This window comes from Staurois parvus, unplaced genomic scaffold, assembly GCF_062004578.1.
Source record: "Staurois parvus isolate SC_StPar_1 unplaced genomic scaffold, SC_StPar_1.0 ptg000303l, whole genome shotgun sequence".
Lineage (NCBI taxonomy): Eukaryota > Metazoa > Chordata > Amphibia > Anura > Ranidae > Staurois > Staurois parvus.
The window spans coordinates 15,871,896-15,890,915 of record NW_028318099.1 but is presented as its reverse complement, the minus strand read 5'-3'; the positions used below and the strand labels follow the sequence as shown (position 1 = coordinate 15,890,915).

The window sequence follows — 19,020 nt, the reverse complement described above, 5'->3', positions numbered from 1 at the left end:
AACAGGTTTAATGGTGCACTCCACTCAAGTGTTTGGATAGAGCTCAGCATCACTCCAACTCATTTCTACAATAATTTTCTCTTTCCCAAGGATAGCTGTCTGCCTTTGGGTGGATGTTCTGCCTGTAGGGTGACGTCTTGCCTTTTAGGCTGGATTCACACTTGAGCATAGCATCTTTGAGTGTTTTTTGTGCGATATTTGTGCATTTTATGTGTGTTTTCATGCAATGTTTTCAGGTTTTTTGAGCTGTGGGGGTTTTTTCATTAACCAACACAGAAAAATCATCTGTTGCATCAGTTGTTGCTAGGTTTTTCAGCTTTTTCATCAGCTCTTATTTGGTTTTTAAAAATTATTATTTATTTTTTGTTAGGGTAAGGGGTTAAGAGTTAAGGTTAGGTTAGGGTTAGGAGTTAAGTTTAGGGTTTGGGTTAGGGGTTAATATTTTATTTGTCTTCTTTTGATTTGTTTTGTTAGGGTGTTAATATATAATAATAAATTATTATTAATATTATTATTAATTATTATTATAGAATAAATGTAAAATAACTAATTATAAATAAAATAAAATAAATGAATAATATGTAATAAATAGATAATTCACCCTTAACCTCCTAACCCTTCAATTTTTTATTAATAATAATAATAATAATAATAATAATAATACACATCCTAACACAAAATAAATATTAATAATAATAAAAATATTTTTGTTATTAAACACATTTTTGTACGGGTTTCTGTGTTTAATATTTTATTATTATTATGATTAATATTATTCATAATATCATATATTCATTTATATGGAATTAAAAACACTCAAACGCACAAATCTGCCCTAAGCTCCAAAACTTGTTTGGCTTCAGGCGAGAGTGGAGATCCAAGTTCATTGAGCATATTTGATTTTTTTTTCTCCAAGTGCTTTGGAGCTTTGAGCTACAAATCACTTAGGTGTGAATGGGGCCTTAGGGCTTCTGGAGCCACCCTGACATGTACACTCCTGATTGGGATTGCATCTTTCTACATCAATTGGTGGCATGCTCCATGTTCTTCTATACTAGAGGGAGGCAAGCACATTACAGGCAGTGCGCTGGTGATGTTCTTGGGGGGGATGCATACGCAGTACAGGTAGCACTCTGTTACTGTGTCCAAGTCATGTGCAGTATGAGCAGCACACAAGGAATCATGGGATTCATTCCCATAGATTTAAATCTCTGACTTTCTCATGGTGAGGAGAGGAATCCAGGAAAAAGAGAAAACCATAACAGTTAGAAAAAGTATGGCTGAGCCACAATAAGTCTCACAGATTCCCTTGACAAGGGAAATCACATTATTTTCAAAGGTGCCAGTTCAATTCAATGAGATTCCGCTCATTGTAATTTTGGAAAAGATCCAGTGCTACTTTGTTGCAATTTACAGCTTGATTTGACTCCTCAGAATATGCTAACCAAATCCAAAGTCGCATCAAAGTTGCACTAAATAATACAGAAACACGCATCAAAATCACAGTAGATTACCTACTGGTTGGGTGGAGCTGAATGTGAATGGCAGTGTTACACTGGGGGTTTTTACTACTTGAATGAAAATCGCAGTACTTTTTTCAGTAAATATTATCTTATGTTTATCTGAAACAGCGTTTAACATGATTTTCTGATTTTCACACTTTTATTTAATTTTTCCCTTGACATTTCCAGCTGCCCTGCTGGATACTGAACACAGGGGGTTGCTTTTTTGACACGGGTGCCATTCACAGAACACCTTGCATTTTTATTAATGAATGCAAAGCATCTCTGATTGGACAGGAGGTGGTGACATCACTCTGCACAGATTGAAAAAAATGCAAAGCGTTATGTTTATGGCGTCTGTGCTGAGTCAGCGATCTCCTATGTTCACTGTCCAGCAGAGAAATATAAAAGTGAGCGCTATCCAATCAGCAGCTAAGCACTCAAGGTAACCAACATAAACCTTACAAATAGAATAGATAAAACAGTGCAGCTCTAAAATTATGAATAAAAGACAGTATTGAACGACAAACTAATATTAAAAGTTCGATATAGATGACAGTCTATGTGACTATAAAGTGCCAGGTGACTGGTTTAAAACTTGATGGTGGTGCTCCGTGAAAAATGGCAGAATTACGCACTCACCAGATGCTTAAAAATTATACGCATTAAGTATCAAATCCAGAGGTTTCCTCATCAGATATAGGTCTGGAAGGGTTTAGGTGATCCTCCCTCAGGGTAGTAGTCAGCAAATGCCCGGTAACAGATTACTCGGATCCAGGTAACCAGAGGTCCCTTTAAGGGATGGGTAGAAGAGGCATCTGGTGAATGCGTAATTCTGTCATTTTTCACGGAGCACCACCAAGTTTTAAACCAGTCACCTGGCACTTTATAGTCACATAGACTGTCATCTATATTGAACTTTTAATATTAGTTTGTTGTTCAATACTGTCTTTTATTCATAATTTTAGTGCTGTGCTGTTTTATCCATGCAGCAGAGAAGCCACTCCATATGGAACCCAGAAGACTGTGGCAATCACTGTAGTAGAGGAGACTACTACAGTGATTTTCTTCTTCCAAAGCAGTCCCACATGTTTGGAAGAAGCACACATTGGTCCATCCTGGATGAAATCAATTATAGAAAATAATCCATACCTAGTACTCCGCTATAAACAGCTTTCTTGAATTACTCCTTCCTTTCCAGGTTGGGGATTGTTAAGTGCCGGTTCACATATATGCGATTGGAAGTGGTCTGAACTGCATCCAATTCAGATAACGTGAAAAAACATTGCTTCCTATGGTGCCTGTTCCCATATGTCCGGTGCACTGGTGGTGCAGATTCAGTGCGATTTGAAAAAGAGTCATGTATGATTTCTGAGCAGTGCCTTCAGGTTTCAGGTGCAGACTACAGGCTATTGACATCTATAGGAACTGTTTCTAAACTGCATTTCTGTGAACAGGATAAAATCTTGACCTAATCCTGTCCTGAACCTCATGTAAACCTGACATGAACCGCTGAAAAAATACTGTGTCAATTAGCTGTGAAACCTGAGCTTCAATCCACATCGCACATGTGTGAATCCGCTCTAAGTGATTCTAAAGGTTGTAAAAATAAAAAATATGTTATACTTACCTGCTTTGTGCAATGGTTTTGCACAGAGCAGCCCCTATCCTCTTCTTTTTAGGTCCCCCACAGTGGTCCTGGCTCCTCCTTCTCCCCCCAATCGAGTGCCCCCAATAGCAAACTTCTTGCTATGGGGGCACTCGAGCAGGCTCGCTCCCAAGCCACCCTCCTGTGAATGAACATTATCCATTCAAACACAGGGTGTGGCTTAGACCCACCTCCCCACTATCTCCTCATTGGCTCACTGGCTGTGATTGAAGGGGGGGGGGGTTGGGGCTGCACACAGACATTTTTTTCTCTCTTCAGCATACAATGCATTCAGGCAGGGGTGTCAAACTGGCGGCCCTCCAGCTGTTTCGGAACTACAAGCTGCATCATGCCTATGCCTGTGGGAGTCATGCTTGTAAATGTCAGTCTTGCAATGGCTCATGGGACTTGTAGTTCTGCAAGAGCTGGAGGGCCGCCAATTTGACACCCGTGCATTAAGGTAAAAAAACCCTTCTGCATTTACCCCTGGTTCACATATATGCGGCCTTGCGGGACGCGTTTTGTGCAGGCGCGAGAGCCCATTCATTTGAATGGACTCCCGTGCCCCGTGACACGCAGTCCCTGCACTCCTGAAAATGCAGCCCGCACGGGAACCTCAGTATGGTTGTGTTTTCCAGTGCGGGCAGTGTGCCATTAGAAGTAATGGTATCCACCCGCGGGTCCGCAATCCTCTGTGCGGGTGGTATGGCTGCACGGATTTTCATGCGGAGCCGCAGCCACACCACCCGCACAGATGTGAACCTAGCCTTAGAAGCACTTTAACATGCATCTTAATGGGAATGTTGTGGTCTCTTTAGACAAGCTGCTGGTTGACTTTCATTGTGTCTTTATAAAATACCGAGGCTTGCTAAACTTTCATAGTGATGAATGTGAACGTTGTGAACAAAAGCAAATGCTTTTTAAATTCTTCCTGTATACATTGCTCTTCAGACTGGCATCTACAGGCTGCAACCTGTGTGATCAAAGCCTTATTGGGCTGTCTTTCAAACTGTACATATGCCAAGATGGCAGTTTTCCTTTGGTGACACTTCCACGGCTTTCAATGAGTTTACAATCGGAGCTTTTGTAACATTTTTTTAGTTTGTTTAAATATAGGAGAAAGAAAACAGGAAGCACAACTTAGATTTTTTTTTTGTGTGCAAGGAACGGGTTGTGTAAGCCGTCTCGGTTTTGTATTGTAGATGAAGATGTTAATGAACTTGTAAGTGTTCCCAGATCTATCCTCCAGACCAAGTGATGTTTGGTCTCTCGCTTATTTTCTCATTTAATTATTTTTATTTCCTGAGCTTGTATATAGTTCCATGGAATAAATGAAGGCCGCTGCTCTGCAAACAATTACACTGAGTTATTAATAACAGATGTTTTTTTTTTTTCTTCTTTCTTGGTGATTCTTACCTCGGTGGCTGTCTCAGGCCTGTAAGTCTAGCAGACATGCAAGGCCTGTTTTAAGGCAGGGATCCCGTTCCCGCCAGTTGAGCCGTAAAGAGCTGTCAGATTCGTATGTATTATGGTGAGCAGATGACTTCTGAGCTCGGGGTACAATTAAGTTATGCAATCATTTAGTTAGTGTCCAGTAACAGGAACCATCTGGCCAGTATCACTATAATGGAAGATACATTATCTGCTGTTTTAACAGACGTTTGTGTATGTCCAAACGTGGATGCATGTAGAAGACTGAGGTCATGTCTGTTTTCCCTGGACCATCAGATATGGTTAAGGTTCATGGATGATGATACAAGTATATGATACTAGGTTACAATCGCGCCATTCCATCTGATATGGGAATCCCAGGTTTCTCACTCAAATGGCTGTCTGGAAGAGGGAAATGAGAATCACATGTAACTGGGAACAACACTGCTCCCTGCTAAATGGACTACTCACAAATAAAATGACAACTAAACGTACATAAGGTTTTTGTGTATTTTTCTTTTCATTCTTTGTTTCTGTACAGCTCAGGGCAAGTATTATCCATTTGGAAAGCATGTGACAGTGTGACAACACAGGAGCACAATTGGGAGACAAGGACAGAGTGTTGTCACCCTATATCAGGAAGTGCCCAGCCAAGGACTTTTGTGGCAGGATCAGCTGGCGTTAAAAATAAAACTGAATTTGACATTTTTTAACATTTAACATGCTAAAGCCTATATAAGATTTTAGTGATTGATTGTAATACTTTAAACCAGGGGTGTCAAACTGGTGGCCCTCCAGCTGTTGTGAAACTACAAGTCCCATCATGCCTCTGCCTTTTGGGAGTCATGCTTATAACTGTCAGTCTTACAATGCGTCATGGGACTTGTACTTTGGCAACAGCTGGAGGGCCGCCAGTTTGGCACCCATGCTTTAAACAGTGGTACATTAAAACTATGAATATTCTGTTATGTGGAGCTCATTGGACATGCACTGTCCAGTGCATGTACATGTCAAATGAAAGGATGTTTATTTCATGGTGTGATTGTGTTTTGTCCTTATAAAAACATAATTAAAAGTCTATTCACACAGGCATGTGTACATTTTCTTGCTGGCAGAATATCCTGCAGAAAATACGCATCTAAAGTATTCGCGCTTGGATGTGTACAATGTTTTTTCATTCAGATGAATGGCTACATATTTCAGATGTGTTTATAGCCATTGGGGCAAAATTTGCGATCTGAGCGGCCCTGGTTGCAGCGGTGTCCTACTTTTTTTTTTTTTTTTTTTCCTGTGCGGCTAAACACAGCTCACATTTTTTCAGGTAGATTTGTCAGTGTTTGGGGTCATTGATTACAATAGTGCAGTGTAGATGTACACAAAACTATGTACAGTGTGCATCAAAACTGTGTTTTTTCTGTCTGTGTTAATGAGCCCTTAAAATGGAACTTCCATCAGACAGCTTAAGGGAAGAGTAAGAACCTTTTGTTTTATTATACACCTACTGCTGCAAGACCAACTGAGAGTCTTTTCTCAGTACTAGGGGGCAGTGGTGAGCCACTAACTTTCCTAGACTTTCTCTGATGCTGACAGATGAGGTATGATGGTGCTTTGTAATATCCTGCTTTCTACGTACTGTAATAGCTCTAGGTAGAACATATTTATGTCTTGTCTACTATGATTTTGCAGTGTCATTTTCCCCTAGTGTTCTATTTTGTAAAGTAAATATAGACATGAATGTAAGACTTTACTGAAAAGTTGATGAAGGGCAATAATACTGTTGAGATTCCAAATAAAATGCAATCCAAGCACAATAGCTGAGTATGAGATGTAAATAATAACATCCACATAGCTGAACATCAAATGATTTACACTATTTGTGACCGTGATATATAAATATATATCTCCTTAAGGAGTATGTAAACCCAACATTTCATATTCCTGATAATTGCCTGCTGTACCATGTACTTGTATGCAAAAGTATCCTGTTTTCTCTGTGTTGCTTCCATTGTGTGAAATCCCTGGCGCTCCCTCTTGTTTCCTTTAAAAATTGACTACATTACACTAGGCATGACAACACAGTGTGGTCAGTTCTCTAGCAGTGCTGGGAACTCTGTGTGCTCTCCTCCAATTATCAGACTTGTTGCTCTGGGTTCAACAGCATCTCCTGTGAATGTGGTTCTGGGGGCATGCTGAAGTGACTTCACATACAGTATTTCTGGCATACCAACAATCCCTTCTGACCTAACAATCTAGGTGCCGGGCAGTTTCCATAGATATTTCTATGGTAGAATTTGGATGATGGAGCACTGCACTCTAAGCCTGGTGGAAGTTCTGAATAATTCAGATGGTTGCTGCATTGTGGCAGCAATTCTGTTGCACGATGGAACCCTAATTGGGCCCTTGGGGGAATCTGCTTATATAGAGTGAAAGAATGAGACTGCCAAGCCATAGGGATCGCTCCAGGTAAAGTTTTATCTGTCACAATAAAAAGAGCTATAGTTTAAAGCTCACTCAATAAAATCTCTTTTCACTCTGTATAGTATATGCAGTACAAAACAGTATGTAACTATACTACTTGGTGGAAGGCAGAGCTAAAAACCAGAAGCCCAAAGTAGAGTTCTGCAGCAACCAGGTATCAAAGATGGATTAAGGACTTCATGGAGTCCTAGGCTTTACTCCCCATCCCTTTTGAATGATTGACATTGATTTGGATTGAGAGATGCACAGAGATGCTTTGGTTTTACTTGCATGGCCCTATGAAACACCCGCTGCCTACAAATACATCCTTCCTTTTGAAGTGATGGGTAGATACACAGCTTTGACCAATTATGCTGTCCTCCGGTTTACTGCAGCAGCAAGAAAGTTGTAAATGGGCCTTCTGGACATTCATTGGGTTGTAGGCCACTGCCTTGGCTGTCTTGTAGATGATTAGGCTCTGGCAGGTACCTACAAGTTAATGTGTGGGAGTTACTGGACGGGACAAGTTATATGAGGCTGGCTGGGTTGCTGTACGGTATCGCTGCCAGCTGGGCTCAGGATCGCTGTAGGTTTTCTACTAAGGCATACAGATAGGTTTGTCCTCTGTTTTTAAAGAAGTTAGAACATAATGCAGTTCCTCACCGGCTTGTGACATAGCAGCAGGTTCTAGAATTCTCCAGTGACTTGAAGGCACAGTCATTTTGTATGGCGGTGGCAATAGAAAAGTGGGTTTTAGGTACCCCATTGGTTAGGGTTTCTTGTTCAAATGGGTTAAAAGACAAGTTGGAGGTCAGGGTTCAGGTCTGCATATACAGACTTTAGCTCATACTTAATCTCCTTTTTAAATCTACCAACAACTATGCAAGGGCCTGCTTGATTGGATACATATTGATTGGATAGTGTAGGTAGGTCCCTATATATTGTATGGTCAGATTGTTGCGTGTATTATGACCCATAGACAATTTCCTACCCAAAAGTACTTTTCACAAAACTTTGCAATGTCATCTTCATGAAAGAGGGGCTAAAGAGGACTTAGGGGACTCCCTCTTGGCATTTTAAAGCGGTTCTTCAGTCTCCCCTCAAAAAAGTTAAGTCAGCAGCTACACATACTGTATCTTCTGACTTTTAATGAAAAGACACATACATGGGCGGCTGACCTCTCCTCTCTTCACTACCTTTTTTCCCCATTCTTTTCACTTTCCCTTTTCTCTTTTTTTTTCTTAATCTTCCCATACTCCTGGAAGTTAATAATGAGCTTAGGACACACTGCACATCCTACATATGTATGATTGGCTGTATACTCGTGTTACTTGTCTTTTCCAGTTCAGGTTATGTGTACCCTAATGGGGCTGAGAACTCCTAATGTTTAGTCTCGAAAAAATGCACCAGTCAATCCTCACAATAGAACACCTCTATATTGCGCTTTTTACCTTGCTATGTTTGTGTTTTCAGTGGGTGTGAATCCCACATATTGCTGTAAATTTCATGTTAATGATATTTTTGTTACTTTGCTTACTCAGTTATAATATTGAATGAGAAAAGACACTCGCATGTCCAGGTATCCAGTGCTGTCCTCACCCGGGCCAGTTCTTCACTAGTCTTTGGGTCCCCGGCACTGCCATGCAAACTGTGGGAAGCCGGCCATGAGTCCTTGCGGCTTCTCAGCTGGCTCCCTACTGCGCATGTGTGAGCCGCGCTATGTGAATGTTCCTGCAGCCTTCTGGGACCTGTGATGTGTCCCAGAAGGTTGTGGGTGGAGGGTTTACCTTCCACTTGGATATCACCTAGGCAATCCAGGCAGAAGTGGGAGCAGTTACCTGCTGAAACCAGGTACTCGACTCTCCCCCCCCAAAAAATATATCTAAAGGTTGAGGAGAAAGGGGGGAGGAACCATTTTGGGTTAAGTTCTGCTTAAATCGCCATTAAATGCTTGTAGCTTGAAAGATTTTTATTTTTTAATTCCAATGTGCAGTACTAATTGCCACTAATACCTGAATTGGTTGCATATTATTTTTGCATATACAGTAGAGAACCAACTTCTGTAGTGAAGTACAAAGTAAGAAGTGCAGAAACTAATCTGGTTTAAACCTACATAACTACATGATCTACTAATGAGAACACTGGCCAGAAGAGCTTACATCTAAATGGAGAAGGAATAGGCCCATGTCAGGTTTTATTGCTCATTTACACTCGGCTTGTCTTTGAAACAAAAATTAAACTTTCCTAATTCAAAGAACACAACTGACTTTCAAACCATTTCAAATGTTCTTTTCATTGTCCATTGCTCAAATGTGAGAATGATACCACATAGATCCACTTGGTGGAGCTTGTTCCTTAATAACCGTTCAGCCACAGCTGCAGAAGTATTTGAATCCTGATGGGGTCATTGATTTATATGAAGTTGTATTAGTCTTGATGATTCAAGCATCTCTAGCTATAAATAGTTGGTGTACGTGTTTTAAGAATATGAAAGCCTGTATTATCTGTCTCTGAAGATTTCCACTATGCTGCGCATTCAGTTTTTAGGTATATGTAACCCTTAAATCTATTTTTAGTGTGTTTCACAGCATGCCTCGCAGTATACAGTTTTCTTAAGGCTCCAAGCACACAAGGCGTTTTAATAAAGCTGGTAACGTTAGCTGTGTAAAGTCACATTAAAAATGTGAGTTTTTTAGCGTTTAGCTGCGGATTTTTACTTAAAAAAAAACCAAAATCCAAAGACGCTGGTTTACCGCGTTTTTTGGTGTTAGACCATTTTACAGCTGAAAAACTCCTCTAGAAACCCACTAGTTCTGCGTTTTTTTTCCCAGCCAAAAAACGCCCCTGCCAAAAATCGCTGATTAGTCTATGTGTGCATGGACACCTAGGATAACATTCTGGGGAGTTTACTGGTTGTAGAAAAAGATGCCAAAAAACAGCAGCTGTAAAAATGTCCAGTGTGCATGAGGACTAAACCTGAACTCTGGGGTAAGCAAATATTGTCTAAATACAAGAGGCTTGTTATTCTTATCTGAGACTTGGTTTGATCTGTGCAGTGTGAAACTTTACCTCTGTGCAGGAACTTCCTGTAACGAAGACTGGCCACTGCCGCTCTATCTCCTTGTGCAGGGTGTCTGGTCTTGTCTCTGCCCCTCCTATAGTTTTCTGCAGACAGTCTATAGTGGGTGGAGCCTGTTAGATCCCTCCCACAGCTTTGCTCTCCGCACTGGTTATGTGGAGCGCACTGATGATGTCACTTCTACATTTACAATTTAATATCTGAGTTTGCAAAGGCATTTGATTCTCACAAAGTGGATTTACATCTTTTTGCTGCTATTGAGGAATATATTTAAATGAAAATTTTTGTGCCCAGTGTTCAGCATCAAGCATAACAGTGTGCTGTATTGTTTTTCTTGAGTTGAGGTAACATGCATTACCACATTGCACTAGTGTGAGCATTCCGGGACTGTGCTTTATTTTTCCTCTTCACTATACAAGCCAGCTGACCCATTGGAAACAACCCACTCTATATGACTGATATCTTATCCCAACACTTGTTAAAGGGTTAGTTCACCTTTACCAAAAAGCTTCCTATGTGGATAAGGGGTGTCTGTAAATAAAAACAAACTGTACAGCTCTGACTAAAGTTGAATAATGCCTTTTGCTATAGGCGGGGCTGCTGTTAGAAACCACAGGGCCCCATACAGTTAATCTGACAGGGCTCCCCTTCCAAAACAACCCCAAAAAAACAGTTGACTATGCTTTAGTTATGAATGAGCACAGCGAGTGATCGGTACCGATCACCCATTGTTTTCATTAAGGAAAGGAAGGGGCTGGTAAATGTGCCATATTTACCAGACCATTCCCGTACTCCCCATCCTGAAGCATCCTTTTGTGTGCTTATAAATGCTGTTGGAAAGGAGAGGAGGGAAGCCTGCAGCACTGTGGGGGCCCACATGGGGGTCTGGGCAGCAAGGAGAAACGTATGGTGCACAGGGAGGGTGATGGGTGTGGTGGAGGGTATTACTGTAACCAATCCCCTTTATGGCTCTCTGCAGTAGCGGAAAGCCAGAGAAGAAGCCAGCTTTTAGCTGCTGCACAGAGAGACATACAGGGGATTGGTGCCAGTAATTGCCCCCCCCCCCACACACCGATCTCCCTTTCTGCCCTCATCCAATTCACTCAGCTGCCTGGGCCCCTCTGCTGGCCTAGGCCCAGTACAGAAGGACTGGTGGTACTCTCTTATCCACGGCCCTGGGTGTAGGCCATTTACGTACCCCCTGAAGCCTCACTGGAATACTCCCAGGATGTTGCTAGGACATTACCCAGTGAGTTCTAGTTGTTACTGCTTACCTCTTCCACCACAGGAGTCAGGTCTCAAATGGAGAGAGAGCAAGCAAGGGGGTTTGAATCAGAGAAAAAGCTCATAACCGTGATGGAAGAGATGAGAAATAAAGACTAGGCCTCACTTAGCAATGTCCTAGCAACGTCTTGGGATTATTCCAGTAAGGCTTCGGAAGGTACATAAATGGCCTACACCTATAGCAAGGGCATTATTCAACTTTAGTCAGAGCAGCACAATTTGTTTTTATCTATTAACACCCCTTGCCTGCATAGGCGATTTATTTGAAAAGGTCAACTAACCTTTTAAAGTGAGTCTGTCATGTGAAAAGTGTGTAGGCTGCCATTGTGACCTCTTCTTTGAGAATGTCGTTTTCCTGGCTGTCATGATGATGCTAGGGTTTCAGTGCTAGAGAGAAGAAATTCTGACGCTCAATTACATCTTGCTTTTTCCGGGTCTTTGACTCAGAAGTATTCGGCATTGTTGATTGGTGAGCATATTGAACCATTGAATATCTGGACCAGTGCACTCTGTGAGAACAGCGGCCCGGATCTGCAGCGTGCTGCTGGCACAAGGCAGCTTTGATATACTTTTTAAAGATCTTTCAACACTATAAAAAAAACAAAAATTTTTAAGATCCATATAAAGTAGAATAAAAAAAAGAGGAACTGTCTCTCGAAAAGAGGAACCGCAGAGAATCTTGTATTGTGTGGGTAATTGAGGGACAACAGGAATGCTGTTGGCATTGACACAGTGCTTGATATGGCAGATTCCTTTCCTTTATTTTAGGTATAAGCAAGAACATGCATAGTGATAGAGAGGGGATTTCTATAGCACATACCCATAAATGCTCTACAGCAGGGGTGGGCAACTGTGGCCCTCCAGCTGTTGGTGAACTACAAGTCCCATCATGCCTCTGCATTTGGGAGTCATGCTTGTAACGGTCAGTTTTGCAATGCCTCATGGGACTTGTAGTTCTACAACAGCTGGAGGGCCACAGTTGCCCACCCCTGCTCTACAGCTTACTAATGCTTTGACTGTACATGAGGTCTTGGACAATGCCCATAGAAAGAGAAGAGTTCCTTTCCAAGACTTTGCTTAAATTGTGCAAATATTTGGAAGCTGGAGATGGTGGGAACCCAGAGGTCGGTGAAGCATTGGTAGACTGTTGGGTAAAAGCAGCTTTTATGCAGTACTTAAAACATAGCAAAGAACCAAGAACAAAAATTTTTTAAATTTTTGTTTACTGGACCTTCGTTGTGGCTGCATTAGTTTTTTTTTCAAAACTTGTTTCCGTTTTTTTCACTTGATCCTGCCAGTCACACATTTCCTGTCCTAGGGTGACCACTTTCACTAACTGTACTTTAAGGAGGAGCAGTGTTGTCACCTTAATACAGGAAGTGTTAGGACCACAAAATGCCTCTCCCTCTCATCTCCATCACATAGGGGGATGTGTTCTGTAGTCCACATCAGGATGCTAACTGATAACAGTGCGAGAGAGTGCAAAGGAAGTTACAACCTCAGTGGATTACTGCCAAGAATTAACAGGTGTTTTTTTTAAACCTATCAAATAAATATAACAAAATGTTTCAGTTGGAACAAATAAGGGAAGCTAATTGTTAGGGATTATGTACGCCTTCAGCACAGAATAAATGTCTACAAGAAAAAAAAGTGCAATGTACTCGGCCCTGAGCACAGTTCAGTGTATCTGTCCCTTTGTACTGCATTTTACCTAGCAGCTCACAGCCAGCGATCTCCGTGATCGCTGTGTCCTATGGGCACAGCTGATCATGTGATGTGGTAAAAGGCCAATCACAGCAACCTTTTACCACATGATCAGCTGTGTCCAATGACACAGCAGATCACCAGGTAAATTCAGTTACCAGTTGTCAGCTGTATTTTCTTCACGCTGTCACAGTGTGAGGAAGGTACTGGCGATAACCGGCAATTGTCAGAAAACAGATTGGCAGTACTTTCCTCACGCTGTGACACAGCTGATCACTTGGTAAAAGGCCGGTGTAATTGGCCTTTTACCACATCACGTGATCAGCTGTGTCGGTAGGAAACGGCGATCACGGTAATTGCCGGGTGCGCGCCACTGGGTGGGTGGCACTGCTGGACACTGATCATCAGTGCCCAGCAGTGCCACCCACACGTGCCAAGCAGTGCCACCCACATGTGCCCAACAGTGCCATCCACCTGTGCCCAGCAGTGCCACCCACCTGTGCCGTCAGTGCCACCCATCAGTGCCCATCATTGCTACATATCAGTGCCGCAGTATCAGTGCTACCTATCAGTGCAGCCTCATCAATGCAGCCTCATCAATGCAGCCTCATCAATGCATATCAGTGAAGGAGAAAAATTACCTGTCTGCAAAATTTTATAATAGAAACAAAGAAAAACTTTTTTTTTCAAATTTTTTGCTCTTTTTTTTGTTTATAGCGCAAAAAATAATAAAAAAATGGCACCAAAAGAAAGCTCTATTTGTGTGAAAAAAAGTATAAAAATTTCATATGGGTACAGTTTGAAAAATATTGTCCTTACAAATCATTTTGATTATTGCTAGACAATTTTGTATTTGATTTTCTTCTAAGAATTTTTCAGCTAAAGTAATTTCTAATTCTACTTAGATCTGTAGCTCCCCAATTGTTCTCAGTTTCCCAGAGTGGTTTTTGGCACTGGAAATATTTAGCTTGTCTCCATGTTGCCTTAGATTTGGACTTGTGATAGCTTGGGTTGAGTGACTGAGTGGGAATAGTCCAAAACAGTTTCTTGACACTAAAATTTTAAGCCTCTTATGATTGAATAGACCAAGACCCAATATTTTTTTTTCTTCTACAGTAGAAGAGTTGTAGGTGAATAGTGATATGATTGTAAGATTAGTGCACACGTTTCCTTTCTTTTGCACTTTATACAGGATCTCTATCTCTGTACAAATAACCGTCTTGATACAATGGATTCTTACAACGAATAAGGACACCTTGCTTGTTGGTCACTCCTAGGACCAGGAGTTGCAGTTACAAATTCTTTCATCATCTTCTGCTGGGGAAAACCCCTTATTGCAGCATGGCCATGAAGATACAGGTCATGTCTTAGGTTGGACTTCAAGCCTCTAAACACTGTGAACATCTATAGATCAAAGGGCATACTAGTATCACAAATGCTACAGCCAATGGGGCCTTAGCTGGCCATTGACTTAAAAAAAAAAAAGTCAGACATGCCATAGTGATTGGACTACCTTGGGCTTCTACCTCCATCAGTACATCTTGCAGATGGACTCAGGCCAAAAATGTATGTTTAGGCCTATGGAGAGGAGTGGTAAAGACAGACCGCAGACCCATCCATTGCTGGCTTATCTTGGGTAAACCAACAAGGTTGTGGTACTTTACGCATCTGTTTATGTATCGGACTTCCCAGAGCAATGTATTTGAGTGCTTTATGAAAATAAACTGCCTACTGTGGTTTTTGGAGAGTTGTTCTGCAGTTTCCTACCCAAGTCAGTTGCTTGGGGTATTTGAAAATTGCAAAACATGTTCAGTTGAGTGCAATACTGAATGTATTTTCAGGCATTTGTGAACAAGCTGTAAATCATGCATGTTATAACTGTGCTTTTTTTCTCTTACAGGTTTCAGTTGTAAAAGGTGGAACTGAGTGAACGTAGCCACTGGTAATTTTCTGTCCAGTTCTGTAAGTAATTCTCATCTTTCAGTCCTTTTTTTGATTTGGAAATGTTGTCATGGTTGCTGCAGGCTCTCCAACTGAAGTGCTGAATAAATAATGTATTTCCATCCAAAATATATTTTTATAGTTTTGGACAGATTAGAGATAGGAGTAAGAACCCCGGTTAGGTGTTTACTAAAATCTGGAGCTCCATTGGATACATTTGCATTACTGCATACGCGGTACTACATTAGCTCAATCGGATATGTTTGTGTTACTGCAATATGTGTTAGCACACATTACATGCATTAGCACTTTGCGTTGCTATTAATTTTAAATGGTACCCCAACATACTTCGACAACACAGCTCTGATGCACGTGCTTTGCAGTATAATCCGATGCATGGTAACGCACTACAGTGCACTGTGGTGCGCTGCCTCGTGGAAAATGCTGCAGGTCCATCTTTTTTTGTCCACTCTTTTTTTGTCCACTCTTTACATTGACAGATAACATGTGAGGGTAAAAAAAATATCTGAAAATTGTTGTTGCATGCTTTGTGTAAAACTTTTTCTCAAGCACACCACTGCCCTGTAGAAGTGATTGTGCAAGCTTAAGGCCCCTTTCACACAAACGTTCCAATTGGGTCCGCCTGCCCGTTTTTCAAGTGGACCCGATCATAACCTATATTCTTTTGGAGCAGTAAGTGTAAACGGATATGTGTCCATTTACACCCGCCGACATCCAATCCGCCAAAAAGAAATGGATGGGGATCCATTCCCCTTCCGTCCATGGGATCAGATCGGATGGGATGGCAGATGGAAATGGACAGGTGGTCCGTTTTCATCTGACTGCCCGTAGAGGACAGTGGGCTGTGTCTGTGTACGCTCTGCAGCAGCGGAGCAGACATAGACCTGTCATCTGCTTGCTCATCTGGGATCTGCGGAGAGATTACCCCCACTGAGCAAGTGAATCCCCTGAGTGGTCCGCCCCGTGTGAAAGGGGCCTTACAGCGAGCGTGATCATTTCTACATTACAGCCAGGAGGAAGGTGTACAAGTTTAAAGCAATACGTTAGGAAGAAGTAGAACCCTTGCTAGCTTTTTATTGCTGTAAGTATCCCCACTAATAGGGAAGAATAGTAAAAAAATCTTACAATAGGGACACTTGTTGCTGTGACAACTAAGAGAGAATTTCTCTCACTTTGAAGAAATGTCTTCTTGCTTCCTGTACCTAGAGGACAGGAAGTGAAGGGGGAATCTCCCATATGGAAGCGGGCAGCAAAACAAAACCTGACAAGGGTTTTAAAGTTGCACAAAACTCTGGTTAAAAAAAAAATCTATTCAAGTATGTATTCCTAACTTGGAAACTTCTGTTGCTTTCAGTTTCCAAATTTCCAAATTCCTTTTTATTTGCTGTTGTGATTTGACTTCATGTTAGAGGATGGTTACTTTCATTCCCAATGGACCCACTATATGTAAGCTTCCTCCTGAGATGGACTGTGAGATTTATAGTGTGCATAGAGCAATACACATGACCACAACTAACATGCACTACTTGTTTCAAACAAATAGAACTGAGCGGGGAAAGTAGAGGTCTGGGAACTCACAAAGGATGTTACAGTGAAGTAAAAAAACACAGAAAAAAAAAGATTTCATGAAAAGTATATTATAGGGCCTGTAATTAGTGAATTATTTTACATAATAAGGATGTTGTTTAGTGTCATTTTAACCCTTCCCCACTGTGTCCAAAACTAAAACAAAGGTTTAGACTTTAGAAATTCTTTAAAGCGGAGTTCCAACTGAAAAAATTGAAAATAAAAGTCAGCAGCTACAAAAATGTAGCTGCTGACTCTTTAAATACAGCCACTTACCTGTTCCTCGGTCCAGCGGTGTCCTAACCACCACTGGTTTCTCTGGCCATTTTCCCTCCCTGGCGCTGTCATCTTCAGTGTGGGCACTCGGCTGTGACAGCTTGTGGCTTCACAGCCGGGTGCCCACTGTGCATATGCGAAAAGCGCTGCGCTTTGTGAATGGCCCCGTAGTCTTCTGGGACCTGTCATTTGTCCAAGAAGATTACAGGGAGGGAGGGGGGGGAGGACAACTTCTGCTTCCGATCGCCTAGGCGATCACAGTGGAAGTGGGAGAGGGTACCTGTCAAATTCTGGTACCCGCTCCCCAAAGGTGCCAATCCTTAATGGGGAGCAGGGGACAAAGGCTTAAAGTGGAACTTCCCTTTTTGGGTGGAGCTCCATTTTAAGTATTTCCTGGTGATCATAGCAGCACAGCATATCAACAGACAACCCTCTTCTAAGGTAATAACTGTTCCTCAGTTCAGCTAAGGTGTTGTCAGTTTTTCCTATGAAATCCAGATTTGGACTACAAGCAGCCATAATGCCACAGTCACCTCTGTAAAATTGTAACATTCAGCCTCTGCTGGAACGTGTAAATATCCTCAAGAATATTATAAAAAGAGTTTATAAAATGGTCACATTGAAAGGAGAGAGAACAAAGTACGAGAATGCTTTTTTTTTTTTTTTTTTTTGTTAAATTGCAATATTCCTTACGTCTAGTACTCTCTTTGGAGAGTTTAGTTCTACTTTAATAATAAAGCCTGCCAGTGTCTTGTGTAAGTGAGTGCATATAATGACCCCTGAAGCTCTGGAAACATTAGCCTCACTTCAGTAAGCTCTATTTACTTCCACTGTTGTTTTTAAAGAACCATTAAATGGTTGCGCAGTATCCTCTGGACTTCAGAAAAACTGCAGAAGCGGCTGTATTGTTAGCACAAATCCATCCTGACCAGCTGTGCCCTGGGTTATATTATCTACAGAGCATTTTCCTCCCCTCTCCGAACATACAAGGCCGAGCAGTAAAAGCTCTTCTAGCTTCCTCTGTACTGCAAACACATTTTTTTTTGTGTGTAAAATTAGATCAAGTAACCCCTGTGAGCAAAACAACATCAGAACTCATAAATCACTTCATGACCATATTGCCATTTCAGAAACAAGAGTCCTTGTAGTACGACAATGGGGTCACCTCATAGGACAGAAAAAAAAGCCTCTCTGCATCCATGGAGGCACAATGGAAGAGACTGTAGACACACGGTCTATTTATATACCCGTCCATCGACATCAATCTACATGATTCTTTACAGTGTTTTTTAATGAGTCGGAGAGGCCCCCGTCTACCGTTAACTCCTTTTTACTAGAAGATAAATTTGGTTTTATTGTGGTTGGAAGGTAACCAGCAAAGGAAGCGGTGGTTGTTCTCATAAATAAATGATAATCTTTCAGGTCATAGAATATCATTGCAAGTTTTCTGCTGCACACTCACGTTTAATTTTAAATTGGGTTTTGGAAAGAGCAACTTGCACTACTTGTGTTCTATGAAGAGAGATGTGCTCGTTATCTATGCAAAGATCATAGCTTGTTTTTGGTTGTATCTACAAACCTTCTGCATTCTGAAATACAAAGTATGGACTTATTTATTATGAGATCACACAGTCTGAAATACAAAGTATGGACATACAGTACTGTGCAAAAGTTTTAAGCTGGTGTGAAGAAATGCTGTAAACTAAGAATTATTTAAAAAATATGTACTTTGTTTATTTTTATCAATTTACAAAATGCAAAGTGAATGAACAGAAGAAAAATCAAATCAATATTTGGTGTGATCTCCCTTTGGCTTCAAACCAGCATCAATTCTTACACTGGCACACTTGCACAAAGTCAGGGATTTTGTAGGATTAGAATCAGGTGTACAATTAACCAAGTATACCAAGCAGGTTCTAATGATCATAAAAATGTAGGTTGAAACACAGTCATTAAATGAAATGTAAACAGCTTTGTAGGAGGCTTAAAATTGGGTAACAAACAGCCAAACTCTGCTACTAATGTGAGGTTGTGGAAGACCGTTTCAAGTCATAGGTCATACACCATGGTTAGACTGAGCACAGCAACAGGACTCAAGGTAGTTATACTAC

General features: G+C 41.2%; 1 protein-coding gene across 1 annotated transcript in view; it reads left to right on the top strand.

Annotated features, from left to right (window-relative positions):
• LZTS2 (leucine zipper tumor suppressor 2) overlaps positions 1-19,020 on the top strand; it is a 213,105-nt gene that overhangs the window by 75,824 nt on the left and 118,261 nt on the right. Inside the window, exon 2 of the mRNA XM_089683290.1 lies at positions 15,006-15,067. The gene's annotated coding sequence lies outside the window, so the exon portion shown is untranslated. The remainder of the gene's footprint in view (positions 1-15,005; positions 15,068-19,020) is intronic.